Source organism: Ochotona princeps, chromosome 4 (assembly GCF_030435755.1).
Source record: "Ochotona princeps isolate mOchPri1 chromosome 4, mOchPri1.hap1, whole genome shotgun sequence".
NCBI classification, from domain to species: domain Eukaryota; kingdom Metazoa; phylum Chordata; class Mammalia; order Lagomorpha; family Ochotonidae; genus Ochotona; species Ochotona princeps.
Window position 1 is genome coordinate 83559492 of NC_080835.1, and position 16075 is coordinate 83575566.

Genomic DNA, 16075 nt, shown 5'->3' on the forward strand with positions numbered 1-16075 from the left:
AAGATCCTTTACTCAACATAGAACAGGCAGGCAAGCACTTTCCCTGTGTTTTAGATTCATTTCTATGAACTAGACTTCTGCAGAATTTTTTAAATGCTGGGAAAGATAAACAAAGCAAAACATAAGATATCTGTTATCGTGTTTGGCAAACCTGAACAAATGTTATCTTCTTTTCATATATTTAGCATATTCTAAATATATCCAGAAGAAAATAGATGAGTTTACTTAACAAAAAAAGAATAGATAATGAAGGGTGGGAAAAAGGGAAGGATAAAAAGAGAAGAGAAAGGCAGGGAAAATAGGTGGGAGAGAGGACAAGGGAACAGTGTACAAACACAACAGGACAGGAAGGGAGGTAGCAAGTTTGGACAAACTGTCTCAAAATGTCTGCCCTTACTTCCTATGCATTACTTAAACCAAACACCAAAGCACAGTGGATAAGTGCAGGCTTTGGCATTAGTTTTGCTCAGTTTTGATCCCAAATTATGAACTTCTTATAGTAGATGATTGACTTGATTTTCCCATACCTCATCCTCTCCATCTGTAAAATGGAGATAACGGCAGCACTTTCAACCCAGTACTTTGAGGATTAAACAAGATATGTGCAGAGCATTCAGAACCCTTTGCAGTGCAAACCCACAGCTCAGTTACAGCTAGCTATTATCATCCCTAAGAGGGTTGTCTTAGAAAATCATTTCTGTAGTCCTTCAGGACTCTGGACACGGAGATGGAGTCTGCACATTTAATAGCAATTATTGCTAGCCTTCTGTTTCCATTTGCAGAGGGATGCAGCTGGAAGCAGTTGCAGCAGAAAATGAGACATCTGGATGGAAGGAATCATAAAAACAAATGAGCATATGAAAAAAGCCATCCCAGGGAAATAAAAATCTACTTTAAACTCTCTTTTGTCTGCCAGTTAGGAAAAGCCTCCTCATTTTTGGCAAGGCGGGGTCACAGTACATAGAAACTTAGTTTTGATCTGAATATCTTCTAGTGGGAAACTTTAGAGCACCTATTTTAGAGAGGGATGCCGAGAGAAAGCTCAATCAGGGGCATTTTTTTTGCTGGGTGCAAAATCATGAGGAAAACCCCAAATCTGGAATAGTTCTAGGTATCATTATCATGTAAGAGCAAGTCACATTTTAATCCCAAATAAAATAAGATGATAAATGAATGGTGCCTCTTTTTTTTTTTTTAACATTTCCTTCTCACCCTCCTTTGCCTACATCTGCTGGTTTTTATTCTAGAAGCTGATAATCTGATCATGTTGCTTTAGATACTCTTTTAAATTGTTGAAAACAAGATCCTTGCTCCAGAACAAAAGTGACATTTCTAACAGGGCCAGTTGGCTGCAGGTCAGTTCACTTGACACATACCAGAAAGTTCATCCTGCACACCGAGCTTCACAGTGCTTTGTTGTTGAGCTGCCAGCTGTCCTAAAACACTTATCTACTTTGTCACCATTAATGGCTTGGAAGATTCTTACTATTGCTCTTCTATAACTTACATTTTAATCAATAGAGGAACGCGGTACTATAGAGGTTTAATGGCATATGAGCCCCATTTGTCTGCTTTCCCTGTACAAGTCATCATATTGGTGAGAATACAAAATCCAACATACAAGCCTATGTCCAAACACACTTTCCACTGCCAAAATAAAAATCATGTCTGGGTGGCTTGTGAGGATGCTTATTTGGCTGATGTGACTGGAGGCTGGGATATCTAAGGGCATCCATACTGGACTAATCAATACAAGTTGGCTAATGGCAAGTTATCTGTGCCAAAGAGAAATCATGACAGGCAGGCTCACTTTATAGCAACTGCTCAACAACCTACTGTGTTCTAACGATTCATTCACAATGGCTTTCTCCGTAGAACGCAAATAATTTCCACTGGCCCCAGCTCCTATCACCAGCACATTGGGGATCAACTTTCCAACTAGTTTTGAAACACTGGCAGTCTTTTTAGTATAACTGAATACAAGAAGGGAGACCATTCAGATTAAGTGTCAAAAGTAAAGTTCATTAATTCCCTGTTGGTAAAAATGTAAACTACTGCACCATGATAGAAGATAGCACGGAGATTCCTCATGATTTGAAAACACATTTACCATATGACCTAGCCCCTCTCTGCTGGGAATTCATCCAAAGGAAATGAAATCAGTTCATGAAAGCAATATTGGTACCCCCCATATTTTAGTAGCTCAATTCACAAGAAGATGTAAAATCAACACAGATGTCCATCAACTGATGAATAGAAAGGAAAATGGGGCATACACACACTATTTCAGTCATGAAAAAAAATGAAACCTTAGCAAGAAGGTTCTTGCTCAGGTTTTGTAATTTGATGGAATGTTTTTATTACAGTTTAATAAATGTTTGCTTTATTTTTTTAAAAATAAAAAAAATGAAACCTTGTTTTTTGCAACTAAATAAATCAATTAGAAACCATTATACTTGGGCTAACATGATGGCTCAATGTCTAAATCCTCACCTTGAATTGCCGGGATCTCATACAGGCACAGGTTCATGTCCTGGCTGCTCTACTTCCTTTCCAGATTCCTGTTTGAGGCCTGGGAAAGTACTAAAGTATAGCCCAAAGGCTAGGGACCCTGCACCCATATGGGAGAACTGGAAGAAGTTCCTGGCTCCTGGCTTCAGATTGGTTCAGCTCTCACCATTGTGGTCATTTAGGGAGTGAACCATCAGACAGATAATCTTTCTCTCTCTCCTTCTCTCTGTAAATTTAACTTTTCAATAAAAATAAATCTTTTCTCTTAAAAAAGAAATTATTACACTCAATGAAATAAGCCAATCTCAAAAAATATCAAATGTTTCCCTGATCTAACTAATATACAGAGTACAAAAATGTAATCTGTATGAGTGAAGTTGACACCCTGTGATTTGATTATTGTTTCTAGACTTTTGTACTCCAGAAGAATGGTAGGTTGCTTTGCTTTTGAAAAGGTATTTTCTACTTGCTTTATGTTCCTATCTTTATGTAATGGACTGTTAAGTCTGTGCTTGGGAGGTGAAATAAAAATTCCGCATTGTCAAATTTGGGGGGTTGGGAGGAGTTAAGAATTAGGAAAGAGGAGGGTAGATGAAGAATGCGAGCATGAGAGAATATTGCTGTGTTCCTAAATTTGTACTGTGAATCATGTGAAATTTGTCCACTTTGTAAAAATAATTTTTTTCAAATATGTAGAAAAAAAGACTCAGAAAACAGTGATGCTTCAGGGATTACACTCCTAAATAACATATTGTTCAGCCTGTGGGTGACAGAGAACCATAGAAGGGTTCCTTATTTTAAGGATAAAACTCTATTGTTAACATAGCATAACTGGCAATATTATTTAATCAACTCAACTCTGAAAATTTTCAAGGTAAAATACAAAGCAGATATCTACAACACAATATGAACACAAACATCAATATTGTATGTATGCTTAAAGTATAATTATTAACATGTAATTTGCAATTGCGCATTTATAAATTTGATAGTGCATCAATTGTGTGTTGAGAAAGAGTAGGAACGAAGCCATCTGATGGGGCAATCAGGTAATCTGATTTGGAAACCTGGATATTAACGTTTTAAATGAGTAGTGAAATAGGCTCAACGAAGCTCCTAGAGGTTACGTTTTCTTAGTTAATAACATGAATATGCTTTTTCATTAGGTTGAAAATAAGTGAGAAAACAGCTTTTATTCTGACATCCATCTTGAAAAACATGAGTGAGAAATGGAAATTTTTTTTCTCTGTCATAAAGGACTTGAAAATACCCTGAGTAAACAATTTCACAAACACACACAAACACACACACCCTCACAGAGGTAAAGGAAAATGAAAGCTTTGCTCTTCTTTCTGTTCAGGACAAGGCTTGAAGTGCCAGAGTGTCAGTTACTACCCCCAGCTGGGCAAGATAGTAAGTGCAGCCACTTAAGCTGACTGCTCTGCAGCAATTCCTGCAGAAGTTTCTGTGCCTCTTTGCAAGCATTAAGGAGGAAAAAAAAAAAAAAAAAAATTGAGGCAAGGGACATTCACCCAACATAAAACTGGAAAGTGAACTTGAACCAGAAGTATCTTCCTAATGTGCTATTTGTCTTTCTTTCATGACTTACACCTAGCTGTATTCTGTTTCTGTGTGTATGTGTGTGTGTACATGTACATGTGCATGCTGGTGGGAATTTTAAGGAACTTTAGAAATGTGTTATGACCCTTTCAAGCCAATGTTTACAAGAGCAGGAAGTCAGAATGTATATGGACACAGAAGATTCTCAATGTTTACTTTCAACATCTCATATGATGCAACTTTTCTAAAAAATAAATTTCTTAATACTCTTCAAATCACACCTCTATGGCAAATTTCAGAAAAGAAATATTTCAAAGGTCTTCTCCAAAGAAACAGATTACACTTCAACCTTTGGGAATTGCTGCTGCTTTTGATATGCACTCCTCAAAATATGGCAATATCAAAGTGATGAGGCTGGCAGAGTCCTCAGAAGTGGGGCATGAGGCCAATTTGCCATGTGCTCCCAAAGCTCCCTGAAGTTTGGGAGAGTAAAGGTTGTGTCTGATGATGTAATTGATGATTGAGAACAGACATTTCATAAACTCTTCAACCCTACAGCTTGCCCTTCCCTGCAGTGTAAGTTCCCAACAGCTCTAAATGACAAATACACACAAGGGACACTTGAAAGGAATAAAATTAATAATGGTCATGACAGAAACCCTTATAACAGAAGTATTTCTGATGTGCTGTCATTCAAAACATGAACAAAGACTTCTTTGTGAGATGCCAAGGTTCCAATCAATGAGTTTAAAAAAAAAAAAAAACTTTACACTTTACGAAGTTCTTGAACTAGTAAACCTACTAAATCTCCTAAGACTTGCCTGAGATACAATATGTATGATTCTTAGTGAAGCCTGGATTACAGTTTTTTGAATGAAAGATAAAGATACAAATTCCAACCCAGTTTGTCCCAGCCAGAACTACTTTTAAACTGAAAATTTTGTTGTTCCACCATTCATAGTGTTACCACTCTCTTTATAGTGGTATTTCTGTACTGGACAGCATGCTCAGTCAAGGAAAATATGGCTGGAAAAAAACACTGGTATATAAACACAGAACTGTACATGTAAAGTAGCAAATGTAGCCAAGATGATTGAAAGACTACTAGTAGGGCTCAACAAGCAGCAACATATCAGCAATTCTTTTTTTCTGAAAAGAATTTCACATCCTATCCAATAAGAGGGAATTCACAGACCAATGGTGTCATGATGGGCATTCCAGAGAGCGAATTTATATAATTTTCTTAAAATGAACAAAATAGGGCACACCACTCTAACAGATGGGAGAATGAGTGGGTGGAAACGAGCAATGGTAGGCTTGGAAGAGAGCTGCTCCTGAGTTACACAGAAGTACACCAGCTGCCTATGTCATGACAGGTGACTTTTAATACTTTCACATTATGTCCTGTCATGTAAATCCTCATATGCCTCTCACACAAACACACATCAAGGATCCTAGAGCAGAATAAATAGAAGTAAAGAAGTTATGTGGTAGTTCATGGTAGTTCATTGATCATTACGGCCTGTAACATTGTTCTTTATACCACTACTCCCTAGCTGTTAAGCATCCAGTTCATCTGCTTTTTGTTTATTTTTGTATCACATTATCTTATGTTTAACTATATCATCAGTGTTATTCCTTATAATGTCTTCATAGCATTAGTGACTGTTTCCATTAAGCATTTGATATTGATCTCCATATTCTTTAATTTAAATGTATCTGAAATACTCTACAGGCTGTACTGGAAAAATCCCAATATATATTTTAGCACAATCTGCATTTATTTCTTGCTCATATAAGAGACTAACATCAGAAACCCATTTTTTATAGAGGGATTTTCAGTTTTGTGACTCCACCACTTTATAGCACGTCTAAGTTAGTGGCAACAAATTGTGGGAAGAAAATGCCATAGCTCTGCATGGAAAATGTGTATGTGAAAGGTGTCATGCAATCTTTCCAGACAACTTCTCAATCAGAACATATGCAAATGGCCACAAATAGCACCAATGAAAGCTGGTAAACATGGTCCAGTTATGAGAGCAGTAGGAACAGAAAACAGTAATGTGAATAGTTAACACATGTACCCACACCAAATGCTCACACATCTTTGTCTAATAATAATCTATGACAATAATTTGCAGGTGGGATTTTAAAGATTTATTTATTTGAAAGAACTACATAGAGAGACACACATAGAGAGGGAGAGAGAGCAAAAGAGAATTAAAGCAAGAGTGAAAGAAATGGTGGGGATATTGACAGAGAGAGACAGAGACAGAGAGAGAGAGTGAGAGAGAGAGAGAAATTTTCTGTCTGCTAGTTCACTGCCCAAGTGGCTGCAAATTCCAGGATTGGGCTAACTCAAAGCCATGAACTGTACCTGGCTCTCCCATGTAGGTACAAAGGCCCAAGCATTCAGATCATGTTCCGCCACTTTTCTAGATGCATTAGCATGGAATTGGATAAAAAATGGAGTCACATGGACACAAACTGGTGCTGACATAGTATGCCAAGGTTATAGTCGGGGATAATTTGCTGAGCTACAACATCCATCCTACCTGGCACCATAAGACCTCTGCCTCATTCATGAATAATCATTAAATCATATATATTTGCAATGTATAGAAGATAATTACTCTTAGAAGAAAAAATTAGAATTATTTTGGGCATCAACAATTTCAGTTGGCTTTAGTATTTTAATGTTAAAATTTAAAGGTGATCTGTAAAGGTTTGAAAAATGGTATGCTTTAAAGGAAACAGACTTCACTTATAACTGATGTTGAACTTCATTTCACTCCTTTATCAGTCCCTGCCATGCGGACATTTCATCTCCAATCCCCGAGTTCATCTGAGCCTTAGGATTGCTCTTAGTCATAGTCATGGCCAATGAGGTTTTATAGATTCTGTTAGAGAATGCAGAGAAAGCCTTTGCTTTCCTGTATACTGGCATCACTTTTTCTGCTGTTCTGTTGTTTGTTTGTTTCTTTCTTTCTTTTAACTTCATTCTGCTAGAAACTCTAGTGCTCTGGTGTAATAGCTGTAGCTGTGACACTTTGTCAACATGAAGGAACAAAACAGGCAGTTGCGGAGAACTCAGCCTTGATATACTATAGCAACTGAAATAATGCCAGAAGAAACATCTATCTGAGTTGCCTATTTTTTATGAGAAAGCTGAAACCCTTGGGGTTATTTAAACCCAAGTGTATTTTCAACTATTGACAATCACTCCTGACACCCACCCCCAAAAACTTCAATAGAAATTTTAGCTACTTTACACTTCCTTTTTCCTTTTCATCGGAGAAGTCAGGGAGGCCAAATACTCTCATCTTCATAATCATAAAAACATCTCTGTCACAGTAGTACTGTTGAAGTTGTATAAAAGATACATACTTAGTGAAGTGTGAAGCAGTGATTATTAGTTACTAATTTGTGCAACAGATTATCACCATCAGTGACATGAATGTGAAGAACACATTCATGCTGAATTGTGATTATTAAACTTTTAATATGACAAAAACAAATAAAATGATTATAGAATGAAATAGTTGTCTCACCCTAATTCATAGGTAAATATCAAATTTATTCTTATATTGCATATATTTTTTGTCTCACTGTACCATGGTACAAGATATTTAAAATAAGATAGCCTTATCCTTTATACTGAAGGTATAAAATGTGAATTCGAAGACCTTAGGAACCTTAATGTCACTTCATGTCTATTTGACTTTCAAAAGGACAGAGTAATATTTTTCATTGTTTTTCCTCCAGAACTGAAGTGCTCATTTTATTTGAAAACCAAATTATTCTGTAACAAAAAAAAATTAAAACAGTTTGACATTACTATGTATGAGCTGAGAACCGAAGAAACATTGGAGAATTCATGCCTATGAGTCCTTAGGATAATTCTTTGTCAGGTACAATTTCAAAGAAAATTTTGCTCAGAAGAAAGTTTGATGGAGGGAGAATGCTGTACAAGATTTTACGGTATAAACTGACACAATCCTAGTGCACAATAGAGGTGATGAGAAGATGGAGGACAAGAAAGAAAAGCAAACTTAATTAAGATTTCATATTATTCTGGATTGCCTTCACATTTGATAAAACCTGAATATTGAAGATATAATCCTTAATTAGTTTTTTTAATACTTTCAAAGACTCAGTGATACTCTCTTTGCCTGAGGGCATAATTTAGTCAGAAATTTACATACAAGCTTATCATCAGCCAATTCCTTTCACTCTTCTGCTTCTTCCAACAGTCACTCAAGTATTTACTTTTGTGTTAATGCTTATGTTTCAGAAGCAGGCTTTTTTTATTATTATTTTTCCCATTAATTACAATGTATTACACGACACAATTTCATAGGTACTGGGATTCTCCCCCCTTCACCCCAACTCCCCACCCCCCGGTGGATTTCTCCATCCTGATGCATAGCCACAGCTCAAGTTCCGCTGGGATTCCCTCATTGCAAGCATATACCATACATAGAGTCCAGCATCCCATTGTCCAAATCCAACGACCTCTTAGGGAGGCCCTCTCAGGTCCTAAGGCAGAGCCAGCAGAGTGTCATCCCGATCAACTAGAAGCTCCAACATATCATCAGCAACAATCCAGGTAGAATGAGGCTGGTGCAGAGTCCACTGACTGATATAGACCATCATAGCGTCTCCCCTTGTCCAGCATTTCGCTGCCAACATATAACTGAGGTGGTTGATTGATCTATTCCATCTTCCGTCTTTTCTTGGTTAATGCTCTGATTCCTCCATTATGATTAAGGGAGTTCCCAAAGAAACTTTGAGGTGTTCCCAGACCAGGTTCCTACATGTACTAGTAAGCACAGTGCCTGCCATAATCCATCACCCCGATCAGCTGGTGGTTGCAACAGCTGGGCTGGTTCTATTCTCAGCCCCGACCTCCACTGGAACCAATGAGTACCGCAGCCCATTCTGGCTCTGGCCATCACACACTCATCCCTCACTTAAACCAGTGGGAGGTTTGTTGGTTGGGTGCTGCATTCCTAACCGGCACAGGCAGCCTTGCCTTGGCATTTTGTATTGTATACTTTTTTTTATTATTATTATTATCGCAACCGAACCTGGCCAGACCCCCTCACAGCTCCAGCGCGCAGATTTGCCAGTGGATAACGCGAGCTAACTCAGCCTGGTCCGCCCCCAACCTGAGCCAATGTATGCAAGTGGGTTACTTTCCAACGCCTCTTCTGGGTTGTTTACCTCCTGAAGCAGGCTTTTCTTAACTCATCATCCAAGGGGATTTCAGAGAAAGAATCCAGAGTTTAGAGGTGTATTTGTGAATCCCTGCATGTGAGAAGCTGGATGCTACGTTGTCTGATGTCTGAAATCCTGAACACCCACACGTGAGTCTTTCATTCCAATACCATCTCCCTTGTGGATCTATAATTCCAGCCTCATTTGAAGTACTGAGTTCATCAAATACATCATATGCTTCATGCCTCCTTCTCCTCAAAACTTAGAAACAATAGATCCTTTCTGCAAGGGATGGGGAGTGAATGTGCTTTAGAAAGGTTAAAGCAGCTTTACAAATTCATTGACTACAATAGCCTCCAATCTCAAACACCAGCTGTTATCTACATCTAGATAGAGAGGATTAAATCATTCCCTCTTTTTCCTAATACCTACCACATCATCACACATATAAACACTCTAATTGTTAGGGACACAGACTACTTGGTCAAAAACCCTCAAGTCTTGCTGTGAACAACTTCTTTAATATCAGGAGTTTCAAGTTCATATAAAACTGCAATAATAACATCATTGATTTCATAAGAATTTTAAGGTTTCTAAAGGCACTTAATGCTGTGGAATATAGAGCTTAAGAAAAGAATAAATGTAACCCTTAAATCTGAACACATCTTTTGGCTAACACATGATCCAAAATATGGAAAAGTGAATGTGAGATGAATAGGAGTAGGAATTCAAAGCAAATTTACAGAGTTTTCTTAATTAATTAAAAATTGGGAAGATAATGATAAGCCTTACAGAGAAGTACTATACCACCAAAAGACAATAATTTTTTAGATTATGACTAATTTATTTTGTTCATAGTCCACAATATTTTATGAATTTTATCAATATGTAACAATTGTATATACTTGTAAGCTATAGTACGGTATTTTAAGACATATCTAGAGCATGTGCTGACAAAATCACACTGATATTTCTATCTTCTTATAATTTCTAAAAAGAGATCCACTTTATGATCTGGCTATATACCTTCTGGCTAAACAGGAATTCTTGAAAAAGGTTGAAATCCTATCACTTGCACAAAAGGGTGAAACTGGAAGCTAAATGTAGTAAGCCAGGCAGAGAAAAACACATACAAGCAATGGTTTTGAAACTAAAGAAACTAATCAGGCTGTGACAAAAGACAAACATCCCACAAGTGTTTTTTCTGCAGAGTTTTTTTTGGAACCCTTTGTCATAGCCATAGGGACACCATCTCTACTCAAATTTGTGTTTCCAGTTAACATTATTTCTCTGATAGGAACAGAAAGTCCTGCCAGTTATGAAACAAAAAAAAAGGAAGATGATTTCAGGGATGGGGAACTCAGAACATTAAAAACAAGTTCATGTAAACGTTGAGCCAGTGAAGTTGCACCGTTAGCTTTGTCAATAATAAAAAGGGAGATCAGAGACTAAAACCCTTAGACTCCTTTTTCGGGTGGGATGGAGACTCATTCTAAGAGCTGAGTATTAAGATGTTTTCTTCATGGCAATTCACAAACCAATGCTGAACAGACAGTTCAAACTTTGACTTAATATTGTTTTAATTTCTCAGAATACTGAAACCTTGAAAAAAAGTCACTTCAGAAATAGGAAAATATCATTAAAATTCCCCAAATTAAAGACCCAACTTCCATGGTGGAAGTTACTTTTGTTTGCAAAAACAAAAGAAGTGAATTGGATGGATATAGCGATACCATGGGGACTGACAGAGGATCTTTAGTAGAAAATAAGTTAGTAAAACACAGATGTGCTGTGTAGTATAATTTCAATACTGTCTTTGGATATAAAACTAGGCAGAGATGAATACGACTGATGAAGGCCTTGGGAAAGTTATTCTGTTCAAAAATTTTTGGAGTCCTACATTGTGGTAAAGCGAGTTAAGCTTCTGCCTGCACTTCTGGTTTCCCATATCAGAGTGCCAGTTCAAGTCCTAGATACTCTGCTTTTTCTCCAGCTCCATATTGTGGTGCCTGGTAAGACAGCAGAAGACAGCATGATTGATTGAGACATCAGGATGAATTTCCAACTAGCTGATTTCAGGCTGGCCCAGTCTAACTAGATAGCCATTTGAGGCATGAACCAGTGAAGCAAATCTCTCCCTCTTCTTGTCTCTTTTATTCTGCCTTTCAAATAAGTAAATAATATTTTGGTTCCCTCAAATATGTGGATTATTTAAAAACATCCTTCTTTAGTAGTCTTTTCTCCCTTTTTTTTCTCCTTTTCTGATGTGTTAATTCCTTTTTAAAAAGTTGTTTCAAAATGAGATGTGTAAGAAACTTAACTTTTCACATATAATGAAAATGAGTTTAATCTGTGGCTATCCCACAGGTTAAACAGGTAGAAGGGAGGCACAACAATAAAGAGGAAAAGAAGAAAAGGAGTTTGGACACAGACACTTCAGGGAGTGGCTGAAGAATAGTAAGCAGAAAAATGCCCATGTAAAAGCACTAAGCAGAAATGCTGCAAGGAAAAAAACAATGAAAATAGACCGAGAAAGAACAGATTGCATTATTATCCGTGGTGCCTGCGTTTTCACTTAACCCTGACTGAATACTGAAACCACATTCAGCATGTCACATGAAATATGTAGCAAAGCTAGGTAGCAAAGGCAGACGTGGAGGATGAACTGGTAGTCTTCATGGCAATGACTGAATGTAATCTACAAAGGCCGTTACAGATCTTAATTGCAGCTCCTTTCTTTCTAGCATAGTTCACCAGCAGGGAGGTTGTAAGTCTTTAGGCACACAAATGCTCACACAGCATCTTCTGAACATGAGAAATGCATTGACTTACTAATTTTCATTTGGACAAGAACGTCCCAATGTGGTACCACCTATCATAGGTACAGAATGAGTACTCCAAGGAAGAGTGAAAGTGGTACCCTGTGTTTCAGAGGAAAGAAATAGGTACATTCCCAAAATTCAGAATGATGTCCTCCTTCTTAAATCTATATCCCAGGATCAGAATCGTTAAAATTCTCTTAACCCCTACTCACAGATGAAAAAACCAAGGCACAGAAAAGTGATGCAGCTTGCCCAAAGTAAAACAACTAGATGGCGTAAGGCAGAACATGACGCTGCCTTCCAATCCAGTGTTCATTGAATAAATGAGCCAGGCAAATGTTTCTCCATAACTTCTCTGTGTAATTATTTCTGTCTAATAGTCAATGGAAAGAGATGAAATGTCTCAACATATGCCAAATCTTTAAATATTCATAGTCCTGAAGTTCATAGTACTTAACCTCCTTGATAACCCTACTGAATTTTCAGTGTCTGTAACCAAAGGATGCGGACTATCCAGAGAAATCAGAATATAGAGCCCCAGAGTACATGAATATTGTAAAACTCAATTGATTTTGAAAAAAAATTACACTGGAAATAATCAAAGACATGGTGTCCAAAGACTTACGCCAGGTGAGATACAGTGACATAAGAGACATGCCTCTTTCTGATGAAGATGTTTCTTTTGCAATATAGCAACATTAAGAATAGAACAAATTGCTAACAAAAAAAAGTCAAAATCTACCAGATATAGTTTCCGTTGATCTTTGTTGGTGAAATGTGTCTCTTGTAGGCAACAAATAGATGTTTTTTTTTTTTAAACCAGTCTGCTAATCTATGATGCTAATGTGAATGGGTGGTAATTTGTCCCTGTCATTTTAGCAATGGGTTGTTCACTGCTTTAGTCTTCTGTTGTTATTTTACTGGAATGTTCTTCAAAACACTTTCTTCTGGTTGAAATCTTCAATGACTCATAGATCATACAGTAGCATCATTTTCTTCAAAAAGGTTCTTGATTTTCTTTCTCATTTCTTCAGTGACACATTAGTCATTCAGTAGCATGTTATTTAACTTCATGGTGTTATTAATTTATTTTTCTTTCTGCTGTTGATTTTGTTTTGTGGCTTTTCACTTAAAGGGATGTATAGTAACTGAGTAATGGCAATATCATATCCAGCAGCATGTTATTTAACTTCATGGTGTTGTAAATTTCTATTTTGCTTCCTGTTGTTGATTTTATTTTGTGGCTTTTCATTTAAAAGGATGTATAGTAACTGTAAAATGGAGACTATCATATCCAGATGTGAGGGTACAATGCAATATGCATGTCTACTTTCAGACCAAAGACGGACTCCCAATGAAACTGTTTACTATATCCTGACAACAGGATGTTGGACTCTCTGCCATTGTCCATGCCCTCAATGATGGACATATGACTGAGTATGAAGAACTATACTATAACAATGACAACAGGGGAAACTCAATGAGGGGGAAGAGAATTGGGGAGGGGATAAGGAAAATCCCAGGGCCTATGAAACTGTATCACAAAATGATAATAATAAAAGAAGTAAAAATTTAAAAAAGAATAGAACAAATTGCTTTCCAATCATGCACTTAAAAGAGAGTGAGAGAAAGACTGAATGCAATTTTCTAACACTTGAGCTTATTTCTAAGTGGGCAGAATTTGGAGAAACGAAAGAAGCAGTCCAAGTTAACAACCATTAGCCTAATTTGGATGGGCCAAGAATAAAGAGCTGAAAGTAAGGAACAGAATGAGACCTCTATTCCCAGTGCAAAATCAGCACTCAGAGATGTCAGGAAATAAAGATTGGGCAGAGAAAATGTCGGATGCGAAACGTGAGTGGTGTCCAAAGAAACAATCAAGTAACTCTTCTGACTGCTCCCCCTGGAGAGTGAACCTGCAGCCTCAGCATATACCTATGCAGATATTTCTAAATTGTTCTCCTGCTTCATTGGCTGCATGCTAAATCCTAGGAACATAGACTCTACACTTAGATATTGATTCAGTTATGCTTTGAATCTTCAAAATTACTCAAAATCACAACTTGATTTTATGAATGTAAATACTTATTGAAATGACAGAATTTAGCCTTCATCTTCCTTGTGAGAATTAACTGAAAATAATATAATATCCTGAGCCTAACTCTCGACATATAACAACACTGAATTTGTTCATACAATCAAAGTAATTGTGTTTTATTGTAGAACAATCAGAATGGATATTCAGTCTTAGCTGTTAAATTCCAATTAAGCATCATCAATTTGTTCCTTTTTCTTACATTATCAACACAGGGTTTGGAAAGGATGAGACAAAAAAGTAATTACCGATTGGTAAGCAGGTTATGAAGCAAGGGAAATTATGACTTACAGGGTCAACTAACCGCAGTATAATTTCATTACACTAAATTGTCTTTATGCTAAACTGCACATAAGAAGTAATTTTTAGAGAGATGCTAATCTTTCTCTGCAGTGCAATATTAATTAGCAACACTAATAGTAACAGACACTCGTGGAAGAGGTAAATAAGTGTCATTTGCAGGCTTCCTCATACAGCATTTTGTATTGATCCATGGTTAATTGTTGATTTTTTTCTCCACCAACAGGGATACATTTGCTAAAACACATGAATCTGAATGACAACTGTACTATTTCCAATGAACAACATAAGATACAAATCATGCAAATTTATATCATGTAAACTATTAATATGATTTTATGGTGTCGACATTATGAAAAAGAAACCACTGCACTGCATTCAAGTCAGCAAAAATATACAAACTACTACATATACATTGCATATAGACACAAGGGGTTTAAATAGCCACAGAGCAATTCTGCGCTACACAGTCACAGGTCATATACACGATGCTGCATCCAGGGTCCTATGCTGATTAGACTCCTGCTCAAAAATGGCTCAATCACAAAGCAGGGCAACTTGCTGAGATACTAACTGCATCACCTTCATAATCCATTCTAACATCTTACCAAAGGCCACACTCTTCTTGGAAACTCCCAGAACACATCTGAGCCTAATAACAGTATCAGGACTTTGGTCATTTTTCCTCGATGTCAACTCGTCTACAGGGAGTCTTTTACCAACAGACCCTGTTTGGTAGACAACATTTTGGTCTAAATCCCTCCTTGTCTATTTCTGCTCAAGAATTTTTTTTAATGAATCGGTAATGCTTCAGATTCTGTTTTGGTGTCTGTTTCTTGAACACATAATCAAGAGTATTCCAAAACATTCCTGGAAAAAATTACTCAAGAAATAACTTCATTGTGGACATAATACTTTTTGAAACATACTTAATATACAGAGAGAAGATTTATATATTTGAAGGAAGTAGGGGGATTGAGTGATTGGTAAGATGGGAGTGGAGGAGAGAGAGAAGCTTCCATTTGCTACTTTTTGGCCAAGGCTATTCCAGGACCAGGCCAGGAGCCAGAGCTACCTGCAAGTTTCCCGCAAGGACAGCAGAGGCACAGATGCTTAGGCCATCAGTGGCTGCCTTCCTTTGCTAACAAATTAGCAAAGACAGAGGAGCTGGGACTTTAACTGGTGCTCAAATATGAGATGCTGGCATTGAAGGTAACAGTTCTCTGTGCCACAGAGCTATCCCTTTTTGTTGTTGCTTTTTGTTTTGTTAATAATATATAGTAGTTATTTTCCATTTTTTTCTAAGTCAGTAACACATGTTTATTTCTCATTGTACTGGAAACTCTTAAAATCAAGACCAGCTCAGTGTCTCTTGATGGTCTGCTTACTATTTTTTTATCATATTTTTATCTGTTAATACACAAAGAACAGACTTTTATTTGGTGACAATAACTCTCCCATTAAAGAGTTCAGACATTGGCATGTGGCATTGTGGCATTGCAGAATAAGCTTCCACCTGCTATACCAGCACTCCATTGGGGAGTGATATAAGACGCAGATTCCACAT